The 18,694-nt window shown below is 37.3% G+C and overlaps 1 long non-coding RNA gene across 2 annotated transcripts in view; it reads right to left on the minus strand.

Moving 5' to 3' along the window:
• Nucleotides 1-18,694, minus strand: part of LOC139828137 (uncharacterized) — a 211,917-nt gene that overhangs the window by 71,931 nt on the left and 121,292 nt on the right. The window lies entirely within an intron of this gene.

The raw sequence follows: 18,694 nt of genomic DNA on the forward strand, positions 1-18,694 counted from the left end.
TAGCACCTAAACCCTTGGATGCCAGCTTGTATGTCAGGTTTCATCTACTTGGCAGCTGCCTGACTTGGGGTAGCTGTTCCCAAGGGGAGAGCTGCCACCCAGGCAGGGAATTGGGAAGCTTCTCTGGAGGTAGAAGGGCACGTATGGCACATGTTGATGAGACAGGACCTGCAGCTTGTGCTGAAGGGTGCATGGTACTGGTTGTCTCAAGCAGCTGAGGGATTGTAACTGCTGCAGGAGGAACTGAGCAGTTGCTTGCACTAGAAGGACGAAGGCATGAGAGGCTGCTCAGTCTGTGGTGCAAAGGTACAGGGGCATCAGTTTCTATGCGGGACAGCACAAGAGTGTTGTGTTGATTTGCAGCAGTTTGGGGACACATCTGTCTGGTTCACATCAAATTTTAATTCATTTTCTGTAGCTGAACCATCCTGGCTTTCAATATCAGCTCTGGCCAACCACAGAAACCTTTGAGATCTGGTTGCTAAACATGACAGTGAGTGCTCCATGCAATCCGGAAAACTAACATGCACATTTGCTGTAAGCTTCATGTTCTGACAACATTGCATACACTGGTGTAATTTCAGGATGGCGGGTGGTGGGAACCCAGTGAAACTTTGGGAACTTAGAGATGTTTGAATTCAGAAATAAATCTGTTTCTCCTCTTTTTGTTCTCTTCATTTTCAGCTAGATGTAGATCTACCTACACCAAGAGAAGTTATATTAATAACTTAATTATTACTACTACTATAGCTAACAAAACATTTTAAGTGCTTTAAAAACTGCTTTAGGTCAGTTCTTATTAGGGGGAGGAAATCTCATGTCCAAGATCTGGCGGTGCTGTCCCTCTCATCATGGCTAAGTATGGGAAGGCAGTGACTGTCTTCCCACTCCTCTCTGGATGTCTCCTAAGAAAGCCCTTCAGAGTTTGTGATTTAATCCTTTACCATTAGGTGCAGCAAGCACTAATTTCTTCATCCTACAGCAGCTGGGTTTTATTGGTCAGTGTTCATTTTCAGGAAAATTTTGCACTGTGTTTTTTTTGTTTTGCTTCAGTTGTAAAAGAAAATGGCTGTCAGATTCCAGAACAAAACTAACTTTGGTGATGAATACTGTAGAAGAAATATGCAGGAATCATTTTTTTTAATCAAATGGAGGTAGAAAATCAGCATTTATGCAGCCTACTTTTAGGAGTTTGTAAAGATGCCCAACTCACACTCAGAGAGACTGGTCATGAGTATTACATAAAGCTTAAACTTTGGTAGTGAGATATTAACTGTTGTATATTCCCTTGAAATGTCCTAAGTATCCAGGGTGAACATCTGATTTTTGAGAAAACTCTATTGTTTTTATCACAGCACAAAAATAAAAGAACAATAAATTTTCCTTTTTAATTGCACAAACAAATTTTAATCCAAAATAATCTATCCTTAAAGAGGATAGAATAAAACTGGAAAGCAATCAATTTATACTTAGATGCAATGTCAAAATCTGCATTTGCCTTCTTTCTCCATTCTTTCCCTAGTTCAGCCTTCTGAAGTTTATCTTGCAATGTAAAAAATCCAAATGGATTCATGCTGGAATTTTTAGACAACTGCCATTAGCTAGTTAGTTAGTTTGTTTGTTTTTCTAACGGAAAAATATAACAGTTACTAATTGATACCAGCTAGAAAACTGCACTTGTTTTTCATAGGACTGAAGAAGATCTGGGCAAAGATTCCGTAATTGAAGCTCAGAAAAGTGATACTGTTTGATTTAAGTGAACTACATAGTTTTATAGAAATCTCTTGTGTAAAGAGTGCGTTGTGCAATCAGCACTAGTAGTGTGTGACAGGAGCACCTCTCCCCCACTCCCCAAAGCATCAGAAACTTCTAGACTGATGGACCACTATGGTCATGTACACACCCCTTGGTCAACAGACAGAGCCCTTAGCCAAGGAAAGGCTTCAACTGAGAGAAGTTTCTAGACGACTGACCATAGATGACCACAGGTCACATTCAACTAGGGTATAAATGGAGTCCACTGGGGACCCCATTTTGAGTTGATCTTCCTTGAAGCAACAGTTTGCCATCTGTCTGGCTTGATTTTTTTGTGTGCTTCTGTGAAACAGTATTACATATTCAAGCATTCCTATGAGGACAGGCTGAGAGAGTTGGGGTTGTTCAGCCTGAAGAAGACTCTAGGTAGAAGTTATTGCAGCCTTTCAGTACTTAAAAGGTGCCTATAAGAAAGATGGAGACAGACTTTTTAGCAGGGTTTGTTGCCATAGGACAAAGGGTAATCATTTTAAACTAAAAGAGGGGCAAATCAGGCTGGACATGAGGAAGAATTTTTTTACAGTGAGGGTGGAACACTGGCTCAGGTTGTCCAGAGAGGTGGCACATGCCCCACCCCTGGAAACATTCAAGGCCAGGCTGGACGGGGCTCTGAGCAACCTGATCTGGTTGAAGATGTCCCTGCTCATTGCAGGGGGGTTGGACTAGGTGACCTATGAATGTCCCTTTCAACACAAACTATTCTATGATTAAGTCAAAGTCAGAGTTTTCAAAATTAGTTTGGTGTAGGTACTTCTGGTGTTGTGCTCTGTGAGATGGACAAAAAGGATGCCCTTCAGAATGGCTTTGATCCACTGCTCTGGGTATTTTACAAGATTCCCAACCCAATATCTGAGTTAGCTACCTAAATTAGCTACTTAGCCTTCTGTAACTGGTTAAGAGAAGCAGGTTTCTTCAGCAGAAGAGAGATTCAATGCATCTTGGTTAGATTTTAGATTGAACTGCTCCAAGGGAAACCTCTCACCCTCCATTGTTCAGAGAGTTTGGTACTTAGTCCAAGGCCTCATTTGAAGCAAAGTCCTTAACAGGTTTTGAGTTGAAACAAGGGATCTACCTCATTCAAAATATTGCCATTCCAAGGAACTTGAATTTTTCTGATGTCTCTAATTACACCAAGTTTGGAGCAAGTGCTGGAACACTTGAGCATAAGCAGAAGGTGTTTCAGGCAATGCCTGTAAACATGCAGAAGATGCTGACTGTGAGACCCTGCCATGGATTCTTCACCTCTTCACATTCTTAAATCAAGACTGGATACCTTTCCAAAATACAAAATCCAAACAAATCTAATTCGCTTGGCTCTGTCCATGAGTAACTGGTTTAAACAATGTGAATTTGGTTGCATAGGAGCTTGGAATAAATTATATAAAGATAATTTCCTGGGAAATGCTGATATTAAAAATAAGTCTTTGAATTTCAGCTCATGTTCAGTGGTTTCCTATGGATGTTAACAGAAATTTGTGACATCTATTTGAACAACTAGTTAAATCTTGAATATGAAAGACAGACAAACTTAGCAAATAGCATATGAATTTAGAAAGACAGCCAGTTATGAAAAGTCAGGCTCAGCAACAACACAACTACTTGAAGACAAAAGAAAATACATGCTTTTGCAACTGTCCTGGATTCTTGCCCCAAGTTGTTTGTTTCAAATAAACTATATGGTTATGGAAAATGCTACTGAGCTGAGAGGCATCAAAACTAGGATATGCTGAATTCTGAGCATTTGGTGACATGCAGTTAAGGAAGCAAACACACCTGTGCAGTTAGAAATGTCATTTGCAAAGATCAGTCTTTAAGTGCTTTGATAATTGTGTTAGACTTTTCTTGTTTACTTTCTAAAAACTCCCATGGCACTGAAGAAGTGACACTGTGATGGAAATAAGGCTCAGGTTATCTATTTGTATGATACTAATAACCAATAACTTTCTCTACCCTAAGTAAAAGTATATAAAATATTTAATGTGCAATTAAGGAAATTGGCATACTTGTAATGGCAGAGCTTATTTCAAATGTGGAGTTGCGTATATAATTAAAAAGAAATAAAAGAGAAATATAATTTATAAAATATATACTTTTCATTAATGTCTTAGTTAGTTCAATCATTTTATGTTTAGTTTTTCAGCAACAGGAAGCTGCTTAACGCACTCTAAATCATCACAAATAATAACCAATACAGGCTAGACTCTTCCCCAGAAAATGTTTTGTGCAAATGCATTTTTATTAGGAATGGGGTGTGAACATTGCAGGAACAATAATATGCTGCCTTTTTCACCATATCAAAATAAATTACAAATGAACAACTTGGTTTTCAAAATTCAAGGTAAAAGCACGTGAAAGGTACTCTAAAGGATACCTGTCACTTTAGAATACCTATAATAAAAACATATTTTAGTCCCATAGCAACAGGCAAGAAAACTACCAGAAGAGTGTTTTCAATCAAGGCATTCATTTCTGTCCCCAGATGTTCTGCATTTAGTTTTTTACTTCACATTACTCCTATCTGTCTGTCCAGGGCTCATTCAGACTGAGAAGAAGCTGTATGTCACTCACTAAACAACAGTATAATTAAAAGTTCTACTGCTACAGCTGGTTTGAAACATTTGAGAGCTTGGCAATTGCAAGAAACTCATATTAAAAATAAAAAGGATGTAATCACAGTCTCCCGTACAGTTTAATGGGCAAGAGTAATTTCATGATTGCAGTTGGTTTGAAAGAAGCACATTGCTCTAATTATGTATATCATGTGTATACACGCAAAGACTAGAATCTGTCTCTATAATCAGGGTGATTTAAAATATTCCTGACTTTCATGATTATAAATAATCTGGGCAAATTAATTACAAATCATGAGATCATTTCATATCATGGCATAAAACAAAACTATCTTAAAGATGGACCCCAGCCACATATTAAACTATCTGGTTTTGTGTGGTGTCCAGTCTCCTGGATGGATGTAGGGAAGTACACTCATGTCTGTAGTGGTTTCTTTTTTAAACATTGAACAGCCAAGCCTCATGTTTCATTGTTCAGCGTGCCGCTGCTGAGGATGCCTACACATGTTACCCTTTTCTGAGCCATACTATTCTTTCTGGAAAAGTCATTCCAGACTGATGTCAGTTTGGGTATATGAAGGCTGCAGACTTATTCTGATCATAGTACTAAAACAAAATGTGCTTGTGCTAATACTTTCCATATTGCATTTCAGTCCACAGTAATTTTTGCTTACTTTTGTGCAAAATCAGTTCTGTCAGTTTTTTTGTTACTAGAAGAACTGTACTTTTCCCATGTATTTGCTACACTGAAGTGCTTCAGGTAAAGCTGAAACTAGAAACATCAAAAGCTATTTTGTAGATCACGGCAATGATTCAGGAAACAACCCAAGGCTGAACCTCACCAGGTTTGTATTTCTAAACTAGAACTATTTTATATTAGCATGTTTTACTACTAGATCTTAGAGCAATACTTGCTCTAGAAGGGCTTTTGCAGATTAGGACATGATGTTTCTTTTGAGATTTTTCTTTTTTTCAAAAAAGCCTCAGTTAAGAATTTTGTCATCACGCAAATAACACTGTAAAAATGTATTTGTGAAGAAAACTTCAAGTTTTATGTCTCCTGTCTCTCTTCATCTCTCTTAATTCAAATAACTCTGGAAAATAAAAATATTCATTCTACAAAGTTCTGATTGCCTCCTGCAAAAGCAAAACCAATGGAAGGTAATCATGGTCAGCGCCTGTATAAACAGGCTGACCTGCCAAATCAAGAGAAATACTAAGAAATATTGAGAAATCAAAAACATAAAAAAGCTAGTGGAAAACCTGGTTTAAATTTAGTGGAAACACTTTTATTTTAGCACTTTGAGTTAAACTTTGGAACTGAGTAAATGAAAGTATTTATTTTATGCCAGTATACAGGGTGTACAGTTGAAATTGTTCCTGCTGTCCAGAAGAGGGGACACAGAGTTCCTAATAGAAGCCAGGAGCATTCATTATGCAGCAATTTGAATCACGGAAGTTATCTGAATGATACACTAACTATATGAATGGTACATACCTCAGAACTTTGGGGTAGTTTGGATTACCGTACAAATTGCATTGATTCAAACATGTCTTCCCGATATACTTGATCAGAGACTTCTGAATATTTCTCTTATCACAAGGTTGGCAATCTTATTCCTTATTCAGTGTTGCTTCAAATTGTGCAACTTCATTTTCATCAATTGGGAACTGCCTCATTCTCCCTCTAGTAATATTATTGAAATTTGTTTCATTATTCACACTGGAATTATATGATTGATTCACAGAATATGTTTTGCACTCATTTTGCTTTCTATAACTTCAGAAACTAAGTCCTAGGTGTTGCCATATTACTAAGATTTTATTTCAGTTCACACTAACATTTCATATTTCAGTTAAGAAAATATTTCTTAGCACAAGCAAAAACACATGATATTAATTTTGAGTATTTTTCATCTGCTTCGTCTACATCAGTTCAGGTAGCTGCATAGCCAAATGCTTTATAAAAGTATTGTGTTTAATTTACAAAGAACTCTATTCAATGAAACAGCAGAATACCCTTTTGGCTTGCCCGACTGGACACATAACAGACACATCTGGAAAAATGGTCTAATTTTGCATTGTAAATAGTGCAGAAAAGTAAGAATATCTTCCCTTGTTTTCTTTTACTGAGTGAGAATTATATCATGTAGGCAACCAGAATGCAAAGGAACATCATTCCACACACTGCTGAGGTTCTTTTTTCACTTACACCTGACATATCCCTGTTGTTATTCCGACATTTCCAATGAATTCTCTCCTCCAAACCAAGGAGAGCCTCTCAGGTCAGCTTTCAGTTGTTCATTTTCTATTTATTTAGAGATAGAGAAAATAGGTCTGCTATGGTTTTCTTTCCTCTCAAGCTGTCTTGGGCTAATTCTTTTCCTATCATGGGGCCACTCTGTCTTTATTTAACTTGGTTATATTTATATTTTGTCCTGTAACCTTTGCCATTATTTTTTCCTTAATAGAAAAAAGATGGTGCACTATTAATGTGGCTAAATTTTCCATTTAAACAATTCTAACTTGGTGTGCTTCAATACTGAATATATTTGAGATTGCCTAAGTTTTTCCCCCCACCAAGACCAAAGAGAAATATATTGGTAAAAAGAGCAACTTAAAGATTACAAGCTTACTGTCAGTACTCTGCTCAGCATGTAAAGTTGGCAGCTGCTTAATGCTTATTCCACTTCCATAATGATGAACACTGGAAAATGAAGTATTTTTCTCTCTTAGCCTTCCCTGATTCATTCCATATGTAAGCAGAACTTACCTCATGCACCCAGATTTCTAGCACCCCCTTCCCAGTACAGGCAGGGTCTGCAAAGCAAACAACCAAACAAACAAATACTACCTTGGTGGTGTGTGGCTTTTAAAGACACTCTCAGTCACATCTATTCAGAACTACTAAAAATCACCAATTCCCTAAAACGACAAGATTTAATTTCTGTCACACATTACAAGCCAGACTAGAGAGAACCTTCAAAATAACTATGTTCACTTATATTCACGAACAGATAGCAAAACACACAGGGAGAAATGCTTGAAGAAAAGTGAGCAGTTTTTCACAGAAATAATAGTCACACCAGGTATAGATTGTCAAAAAAAGTAAATCAGATATGCACAGGATATTCTTCCACAAATACATCTTGGGTTTTCAAATCACACTACAGATCAGAAATTTCTTCTTTATTTGTCTGATTCAAAATCGAAAGTCAGGTTTATACTGTGCCTCTCTGATTCTTTGTTCAATGCTTATTTACTATGCAAGACAGAAACCAGAAACACAGCACTAGTATGAGATTTGACATATGCAGCAGAAACCAGAACACTTTCTTTTTAGAGATGTTTCCAAAGAGCTGACTTCACTGGCCATAGTTACATGTGGCCTTGTGTAGAAATAACAGAGAAGGACACAAATGCCAAAGCATAACCTGACTTCCATAACTATTTAGCTATTTTTTATATAGTCATCACATTTATTTGAAATAGTTGCATGACTAACATAGTTTTTACTATGGTTTGTTTCTCTCTACCTAAAAAAGAAAAAAAAAAAAAAAGAAAAAGTATTATCTCAGATTAATATATATTTTTCTCCATTTTTAATAAGTCTGATTTATATTGGGTTATCCTCTTCAATTATACTAATGTGCCCAAGTTCCTTCAAATCCTAGTGTATAAGCTGGCTGTTCAAATCGGTTTCTCAGTGGACTTCTATTTTATACACAATCATCTGCCTTGAGATAAAGAAATACAAACTACTCTCCTGCCACACATACATATTTTGCAAGATATTTCGATGAAAAAAGCATTCTTTTGTAATTTAGATTTCCTCAATATCTCTCAGCATAACACAGCTCTCCTTCGCTATCAGTAAGATAGCTGTAGCCTCTACTACTCTGCAGAAAAAGGTAAAGGAATAATTGAAAAGGAACAATTATTTATGCAGCTTGGAGAGGGAAGCCTGCAAGAACTGCTGCTACATGAGCCATTATTCAGATAAAAGGCAATTTTCTCATTAAATTACATCAGATAATGCGAAAGTTAAATTCAGGCTGCAAAAGTCACCTAGAGTTAATATTTATAATACAGAAACCTTAACCATCAACCACTTGCTGGAAAATTGTCCAAGTGACACTCTCTGGCACATATACTTTTACCGTTTTTCTATTTCATAGCATTTCATCCATTCATAGGATCCTCAGACACAGAAGATAGCCTGCCAAAATGGTGGCAGAAGACTTATTGAAACCAGAAGATCTTACTAAAATATTTTCAATGTCTTTTACTTGCTGAACTATAACACATAAAACCACTTTTTTCCTGTGATCAACTGTAACAGTAATCTTTTTCACGACTCATCAGCTGACCCTAACCATGCTACTAAAAGACAATCCAGTTCTTTTGAGTCAATGTTCCTTAGGACAATTTACTACAGATGTGGAAGGAAACCTCAGCCCAGCATGAAAACAAAGACTTCTTTAATAATTATTTTAAGAATTCATGTGAAATTATAGAGCACATTTCTGTTTGTAAACCATGCAAAACTTTATTTGCAAGATACCTGAATGTTTAAGTATATATTCTGTTTCTGACTGATTGCACATTCAAATTGTCAAGTGGCCAAAAATACATCAAAAAATAAGATATAGCAAATGAAGTCTACTGTGATCATTGTTGCAATGTGTGTGTTTACCTGGCAGACCTCACCGGAGAGGACAGACTGCTACTTGCTACAAACTAAGAGTTCAGTCGCACAGTTTAGCTGCAGCAACAGAGAGTTCTGGGTAGGTTAATTCAAATTATTTTTGTAACCATGTTATAGACATGCGCTATCTAAAAGTAACCTGTAAAAAAAAAAAATGCTGAGCAAAAACCTGGTCTGATATAACTCCTGAACTACTGGATGTCAAAATTTCAATGTTGCATAAACAAACAGGCAAATTTTTCTGCTGTCTGTCTTGTCTCTTAAGGCTGTGAGCAAGACATCTGTCTACACACTGGGGCTTCTAGGCAGAACAATAGTACTTTTTTTAATTTCTTGTACTTCTTTTTTCTTCCATCCTACTGACTTTTCCTGCCATCAGTATATTGGCTAGTAACTGACTGGAGCTCTTCATTCTTAAAATACAGACAAAAAATACATTGGTATCTACATTATCATAACATTCAACACTTTTTTACTGTAATACAAGTGGGTCTTTGCTTATATTTTTTACCTGGGCCACTGCTTGTCCTAACAAATGAAGTTACCCTTGAAACTAGCAGGCGTCAGCCTCAAAGCAAGCAAAATGAGGCAGCTTGACCATAATATGCAATTATGCAGTGGAACACTGTGCCCCAGGTGCTGTGAATGCCAGCAGTTGACATGGGTTCAAGAGAAAACTAGACAAGTTTATGGAAGAGGAAGCCACTGAGGCAAAAAAACCTCAATATCACGTATCTCAGTATCTCTGGTTCAGGAAGTCCCTGACCTGCAAACTGTTGACTGGGAGAATATTCTGAGGAAACACCACTTGTCTGCTTCCCTGCCCTCACATGTCTCTGTAGACACAGACTTCTATGTCACTGTTGGAGGCAGGATACAGTGGTAGCAACACAGCCAGTCTTGCAGTAAACATCCAAGAGTACATGTAGATGAGTGCTGCTGGTGTTCAATGTTTGCTTCAGTGAAAGCTCTAATGGATTGTTGACAGAAAGCAACCTTCTGAGATTTATTGTGGACAGTTGCTGCTAAAAGAAGCTGTAAATCAGAAAATAAGCTTTTCAGGACACGAGACAGCTTTTTTGTTACGTGTTTGTACGGTGCCCACAAAGAGGTCCTATGATGAGGACAACAGGTTTACTGGCACAGTAAGTCCCGAACATTTCCAGTCACAGCCTCACTTTAAAGGACATCATGACCTCTCTTTCTCTAATGTTACTGGGATTGTGTCAAAATTCCCAGTTCCTGTGCCTTTTATATTTCTCTGATTATAACCCCAAGCAGGAATTACAAGCCCATGTTTGGGAACTAGTGTCCATGACTGCTACCATAATACAACAAATACAAAAACCCAAAGAGTAGTTTGTTAGCAAACAGAAATAAACTTCATAGAGACTGAATCATAATTCTCTCCAGCAAAATGTCTGCAACTGTAATTGCAAAGAAACAGAAAAAATAGACTAAACAAAGAGAAGAGTTAACCAGAGTTTTTTCTTTCTTTAAAAGAACAAGCAGTGTAGCCACAGATTCTTGCCAGCTTCTGTTGCCATTGAAATAGTACTAAAGACATGAGTGCTTGGAAGAGGAAGGGTGAATACAAACTAGCCAAGCTGCAACAACAGCACTCTTATCGGTGGTGCAATAATACGAACAAATGGGTACGACAAAATTAGTTTATAAGGGCAAAAATAGCAACTTGCCATAACACTTAAGCTCTTTCTCCCTTTAAAAATTTCTAGCAAATAAAATACAAAGATGTTAAGACTTATCCTTTCCCTGTTTTCTTTTGTACATCTGTTATCTTCTTGCAGCCAATTTTCTCTGAAAAGTTGATGTTTTGTTGAAGCGAATCCAGTAACTGTACAGCTGTGCTGCTGTGCAGAACAGCAACCCATTACTCACTATCTTGAGAGCCATACAAACTTTGGGAAGAATAATTGTCTCCGAATTTCAAGGCTCTCCAGACTTTCTTCCCTCTTACAGTATTCCAGAGAGTAAGGGGTGAAATACAGCAGTAATTTTATAGTACATCAGCTACTCCTGCTGTGAATGCAAGGTACCTCCTTCTACCTTCCATCAAGGAGAAGTTACTTTTCATTTAGCTTAGATTTTCTGCTGGGTAACAGCCTAGATATGAACAACCACATTACCATAGCTGACATACTATAAATTGATATTCTAGCTTATGTCATTCATACATACTCACCCTCAGAAAAAGAAAAGGGAGGGTCAGCCATTTTCAACAGCAAAAAGATGCAATTTTAGACTGTTTTTCAACCTTACATACAACCCAGCAAAACCAGGCCACCAGTCATCTTAAAGTAAATTTAATACTAATCATTGTCTATATGTCAAATAAATTTATTTTCTGATCGTATGGTACAGTGTTTACACATATCTTCAATATCCAAATTTGAATTTTAACCATCTTTTATGCAATTAAATCTAAAACAATATCACTTCCAAGCAGCCCTTCACATGGGAGATAAGTGTCTTGAAGAATTTGGACCCCAAAATTTCTATTTCTGCTCAGTAAATTTTTCTCTTTCCTGACCAGCATTTCTATGTATGTTTACCAGCTATACTGGTCCAAGCAATGTTCACTGGTGAAAAATTATGGGTGTATCAAACGGATATTGAAAAAGGTTCACTACTTATTCTGAATATACGTTCAGTCTTCTAGAGGGAGAAGTTATTCTTGAGTGTTTAGAAATGCAAATATGGACACTTTATTGCTACTGTTCATGGATTCTAGGAATGCAGTATCAACAGACCTATTCATAATATCTGTTGGAGCAAAGACGATGATTTTTAGTTGGAATGGTTTCTGCTTTCTTACTTCCAAACAATCTCCAAACACTGCAAACTTCCCTGACATGAAGTTTCAATGTATTGCTGTGTGAGAGCTCCTTGGGCTATCTCATGCTTCTGTTTATTAAAGAGGCCCACAGATGGCTCTTAACGACTATCCTTTTGTTTCATATATGAAACCAATGTTCTTTTCTAAAGAAAATGAAACTGTGGAGATGAGCAATGTTCCAGTTAGTCTTAAATTAGAACCAAAGTGTTCAAAAATGCCTAAGTGTTCCTGCCGTCATATGTTGGCAAACTCTGTAGAATACTTGCATAGCTTGTTCATCTTGAGTGTTCCTTTAGGAGGTACTGTATAAACCACCATTACATCAGAGGCAGTAGGAAGAAAACCTCGTTATGGGAAAATAATGGTACACAAAACAGGTCCATGACATCCCACCAGCAAATTTTCCCCTCATGGAATAAAATATTCTGACTTCCAATTATCAGAAAGTTAGAAGTTCTGAAGGGCAATAAACTCTGAAACATATTGCAGAAAATGTGTGTGTCAGTGTGAAAACTGTTTCCGCAGTGAGACACCATCTAATGCAATCTTTTTTTTATCTGATTTCCTCTGAGCTTTTCCCTCACTTTTCCTTGTATGCTATTCAGTCCACAATAACAGAATTACTATGTAACTATCGCAATTCACTCATATATAATCCCTAGTGAAGTATTACTTTCACTTCCTCACCACCACTGTCTCCTCTTAATACCCCTCACTACCTTGACTTCACCACTCATCCTTTTTACACTAATTTCTGCTTTTTTAATTTTGTATCTTCATTTACTTTCTATTTAGCCTCTTTTTAAAAAATACCTAAGAAAATATATTGGGCTATTTTTCACAACTAAGAACTGATATTCCTCCTAATGTGAATACATCATGTTTTGCATGATATCTTCCAAGCACTCATGCCCCTGACATGCATTTGGGTAGCTGGAATCTGTCCTGCTTAGGTATTCTTCATCCCCTACTCACAGTCAAATAACTCCATGCTTACTGTTCCACTCCAAAGCACAGTCTTCGCTAGCAGCTCCCTCACAATTTATGAAGATACCTACTTTTATAGTTATTTTCACAAGTGGATGCTAGTCAGGGGTGACTTTCATGTAAATAATAGCCAGGCTGATATGCCTCGTATCTTAAATTGGAAGTCCAAACTGGAGGCAGATTTTCCCAAGGGACACGTGAAGTTTTATTCAGACTGCCTTAACAAAATGAAGCTACCAAAGACCAATCAGTTTGGAACTGCATGAAAACTGATGACAGCTAATGCTGTATATATATAGTTATGCACAGCATTACACCACATAAATAAATACACATGAATTTACTTACTTCAAGACAAGATGATCTTATGTTGTTTTCAAAGAAAGTGGTAATGATAGGATTGCACCAGCAAAGAAACACTGTTATGAAACTGGTGGCTGAAAAGTTGGAAAAGTCCTATTTCCCTTCAAAACATGCATGCTTAGTCTCCAGTATTTTGGACTAAAAAATCTGATTAAAGAAGAGTTTTATTAAATCTGCTTCAAGTCTGTGTCTCCTTTCAAAATAGACATCTAAATATGTGTAAAAATATATACATATATACATATATATATATAGGCATTCATACCTACATAAATGGTACAGCAGCAGAGAAAGCAAAACCATAGGAGATAAAACCTCTAGATTCCCTCTGCTGATTAACCACAATAAGAAATTTCAAAGGCTATCCATCCACTTTATCCCTTAGTTCTCCACCTGTAAAATAAGAACATGTGTCTGTCTCAAAGGACAGAACTTGATGAGCATTGCATTACTAGGAGTGTTTACTAAAGCTGATCACTAGGAAATGGCCACCTACTTTCAGCACAAAGGAAAACTTCAAGCAATAATGTAAAGCTACAGTGAAGTATGCTAAGGAGAGGATTATTATGAATGTTTATAGGATCTGGAGTGAGAGAGATCCAAGGATGTTTTACAAATAATTTATTTTCACTCATATTAAAACTGTTTCCATTAATATATTGGTCCCAATAAATGAAATGCATGGTACAAAGAATTAAGATAGAAAGTACTTCTTGGGCAGGTATAGGCTTGTAGTACTGCCAGGTTTGGCCTTACTATAATGCAAATGCATCACTTTTGCAAAAACAGAAGGCAAATAAGGTGCTTTCGGACTATATCTACCTTCCTGAAGTAATCTGTTGTGTTCCCAATAGAAAGATATTCTTTAAGCATTTTTTAAGTCTTTTTTTTTTTTTTTACCTGTAACATAAGTTGCATGCACGTGCATCTTCTTTCAACTGATATAATTTACTATTTGTGGCATCCCAAGAGTATTTTTACACTATTTAGATTTTAGAGTAACATTAAGAGGAGAAAAGAAATTGTGTGTCTTTTATGTATATCTTACCTTTACAAAAGTAGAAAGAGGGTAGAGTTCCTAATGTGTGATACTCCATGTTTTTGAAATTACAGCCCTTAGAGATTTGTTTGGCATTAAATTAAAACCACTAACAAATCACTAGTGGTAAAACATTGCATGAACATTGTTTCTTGCAAAATATTGGAAATAACTATTGTAGCATTACTCAACAATTAAGCAACCTCTGTTTACTGTAAGTATCAGCTCCTCGAACAATGTGTCCTGCATACGTAAATTCATTCCCTTTGGATCCAAACTCCCAACTCCTAACACTTGGATAACAAAAGTAAAACAAAAATATATGAACAAGTCCTCTAACTGGTCTAATGTTCATAGCTAGAAGAATCTGCTTACTTCAAACAAATAAATAAAACATGCTAAACAGAACCATGCTTATTTTTCAAATTATTCCATGCAAACTGTTCTAAAGGATACATTTCATTTAGTGAGAAATGTGATTCTGTTTTTGTTGTCATATACATCTGACAATCAAACTACATAGTCATTTCTCTTAGAACGTTGTCGATCATACATCCCAGCATCTCTTTTTGGTCAATGCAATTCCTATTTGAGCACAAAAGGGTTAACATGTTCCTATTCTCTCTCCATCAATGATGTAAATAATATACTGGGCAAGTAACTGAAAAACTTGAAGAATATCTTCAATCATGAATTAATTCAATACTGTGATAGGTGAATATAAACTCACTAAATTTCTTTCCTTTTCCTCTATATAGAACTAGATTCAGCAAGCTAAACTTTGGCTCTTCTTGGAGGGCAGGATCAAAACTAGGTTTGGTTCCATACTCCCTCTAGCATACTTCTGTAGTTACGTACAGTAAATGGAGACAAGCTTGACTGGTAACCTTAGTCCAACTTTCTCATTTTCCTCTCTCAGGTTTTTGTAAAGATAGTTTTCATAAAGATGGATTGGAAGAAGTCTTCTGGACTGAAGTCTTTCTAGTTCAAATCCAGCCTTACAAAGAGGTGATACTAGCTCTACTCTGAGTTTCATGTTCATTTCTAATGATTCTTTCCCATTTAATTCCAAATGTGTATTGTGACAAATAAACAAAAAAGAAAAGAGGTGACATTTTATACAGATGTCTTCACATTTTTCCCTTTTTTTCTCTCTTTTAAACCATGACTACATGTGACTTATCAAATACAAAAGCACAAATCTTAGAGGAGAGCTTGTTATTTAATTACTTCTCCTGTGGTTGAAAACTAACATACAGAAAATTAATTTAGATCCTACACTAATCCCAGAAGCTTAACAAAACTGGAATTTGGAAGGGAGCACAACCATCTTCATTGTAAACTGAGAGCAAAGAATGTCACAACACATTTAGCACATACTATGCCAGCAGTAGTAAAGCAGAGATGGGAGTTAGCACCTGCTTAAGAAGAGAACAAGCATACTAACTCTGGGAGTTAGGAGAATTTCCCACTAAACTACACCATATAGAAAGTAGGTCACTTTTACTCTTTTGAGAATGAGGAAAAGAAATAAAATTCTGAATTATATATGAACCATTACATTTAATTTTCTTCATCTCCAGCAGCTCCCAGGAGCCTTGCAGATGGAAAAATCTGGATTTTACGACTCTGGCAATTATAGAAGTTAATACCATAGTTCTCTGTAACTATTTGCATTACAGCTAATGTCTGTCAACCTTTCTATTTTACTCCCCTTTACATTTCTTCCTGTACCCCTTGAACCTGATTTAGCATTTGCCTGTAAAAGTTTACTGCAGATATAACTTGGCGCACAAACATCTTACAAACAGGCTTTAGCTAAAGTAAATCTTGAATATATCTGCAATTTAACTTATTTTAACTCTCTTGACAGGTGTTACTGGCAGGAAAAGAAGTTAAGTTCAAATATCTGAGGGGTCTTCTTAAAATTAATAAATATGATTGGCTCAACTGCTGCAACCAGAAACCTAGGAAAACTAAATATCTTCCCTGAGTGACCTTAACAGTCAATTGTATTCTATTCTGAAACATGTCTATACACAAAACTAGCAAAATTTATGTGGGGAAAAGTAGAACTGCAACTTGATAACTTAAACCAAAAAACACTGCCATCTGTAAACAGGAATAGCAAAGATATCTGATAGTACCATTGAATTTAGGAGTTGCATTTTATTGAGTGTCAAGTAGTAGGTGAAATGTAAAAAACTGATTACAACACTTTCATGGAACAGAAGAAACACTGGAGGTCAGCACCCAAAACAGAGGCCTAGAAAAAGAACCAATTACTGCAATTTTCCTTGGGGACTAAGAGCAAATTCAGGGCAATGACCGTTGCTCAGTGGAGCTACGCACAAAGGACAAGAAAGGGCAAAAATAAAAGCACACACACAGCAGGCAGCAGGAAAGTCCCAGGGACAACCAGCGAGCATGTAGAATTATTTTGGTAAAGAAATTAAAAAAGAAAGAAGTGGTTCAGGTAGACCATTGTCTGAGGAAAGTATTAAAGCAGTGATCCTCTCATGTTTGTTTCTTATGGTATTCAGGTAACAGGAATTCATAAATGTAGATGGAATTGCAACAAAGAATGATTACATTTCATCATCAATTTGCAAAAGCCTTCCCTTCAGATATCAACTCATCAATCAGGGTTAAAAAGAGTGAAAAGCCCTCAAAACAGTTCAGTGGCCTTGCACCTGAGGCCCACCTCTCTCAGCGCAAACACCTTTGTAACAGCACCTCCCTTTCACCTCTGAGTACCACATTACTGCCAGCATAGCACTAGAGTCTAAAGGCATATTTTGGCAAGTCTATTCCCATGGGAAGTGCTTCCATGGCATGGTGTTGAGGCTCTGCTCCACAGTGAAGCCAGAGAGAAGTCAGTGGCACTGGTGCTGAGAGGGGCACCAGTGTAGCGCAGCAGCCTTGATGCCCACTGCAACCCTGTCAGCCATCAGGGCTCACTCCCACTTTCTCTACTCCTTGCAACCTTTAAAAGTTAATAGTACCAAAGCCCTTAAACGTAGTCTTTGCCATCTGGGGACACTGGTTTGCCACAAGGCTTCAGTTCTGTTACCGTTCTCTCAGTCTAAAGTCATTTTACTTAAGAAATGCGGTATTTTCTCATGTTACTACTCAGCATGTGGCATATGGAAGATGACAGCAGAGGTTAATCCTGTGAGATCCACAATAATAAAGAGAACACAATTTACAGAGGCAAAATATGGTCAAGAAACAAAGGAAATCATCAGCATGAAGTGATGCCAGCTACCAGGAATGGTGGATTTCCATTCAAAATCCTTATGCAGGCATTAAAACTGTGAAAGTAAAAACTGAGCCTCCATGCAGAATTTATCACAGAATCACAGAATGGTTGGTGTTGGACGGGACCTCTGGAGATCATCTTGTCCAACCCATCTGCTAAAGCAGGTTCACCAGAGCAGATCACACAGGAATGTGTCCAGGGTGGTTTTGAATGTCTCCAGAGAAGGAAACTCCACAACCTCTCTGGGCAGCCTGGTCTGCAGCTCTGGCACCCTCAAAGTAGTTTCTCCTCATATTCAGATGGAACCTCCTGTGCTTCAGTCTGTGCCCACTGCCTCTCATCCTATGAAAAGAGTCTGGTCACCACTGAAAAGAGTCTGGTCTAGACATCCTCCCTTCAGATATTTGTAAGCACTGATAAGATCCCCCCTCAGCCTTCTCTTCTCGAGGCTGAACAGACTCAGCTCCCTCAGTCTCTCCTCATAAGAAAGATGCTCCAGACCCCTAATCATTTTCGTAGCCTGCCGCTGGACTCCCTCTAGTAAGTCCTTGTCCTTCTTGAACTGGGGAGCCCAGAACTGGACACAGTACTGCAGATGTTGCCTCACCAGGGCAGATTATAATGTCAGATGAGAAAAATCATTGTTATAACATTGGGCCCGGGATAGGGGGGCAGATAATCAGGACACTTCTCTTGGATTAATGCCCCAAATGCTGGAACAGATCATCAAAATATTCAATAAGCCAAGAAAGAACAGTAGACACCAAAGTGTTTTATTTTGCCCTTACCTGAATAAATGTTTCTAGGGAACAGTGAGAAAAAAAATGTTTATACTGCAGAGCTCACATTCTTGGCACCCATATGCAATCTCACAAGGATTATTTTTAAGGCAACAGACCTAGGCTTAGGAACATGCCACTCATTGAAAGGCCAGCTAAAGTGAGCAGTGAAAGGAATGTAACAATAATGTATTGGTACAGAACAAGTTCCCAGACTCCAAGATCAAGCAAACAGTATGAAGAATGCAAGTACCATATACTCTAGATGTCACCAAACACATGGGCTACAGACAGCAATTTGACAGAAAAATTAA

The sequence above is a fragment of the Patagioenas fasciata genome, chromosome 5 (genome assembly GCF_037038585.1).
Source record: "Patagioenas fasciata isolate bPatFas1 chromosome 5, bPatFas1.hap1, whole genome shotgun sequence".
NCBI classification, from domain to species: domain Eukaryota; kingdom Metazoa; phylum Chordata; class Aves; order Columbiformes; family Columbidae; genus Patagioenas; species Patagioenas fasciata.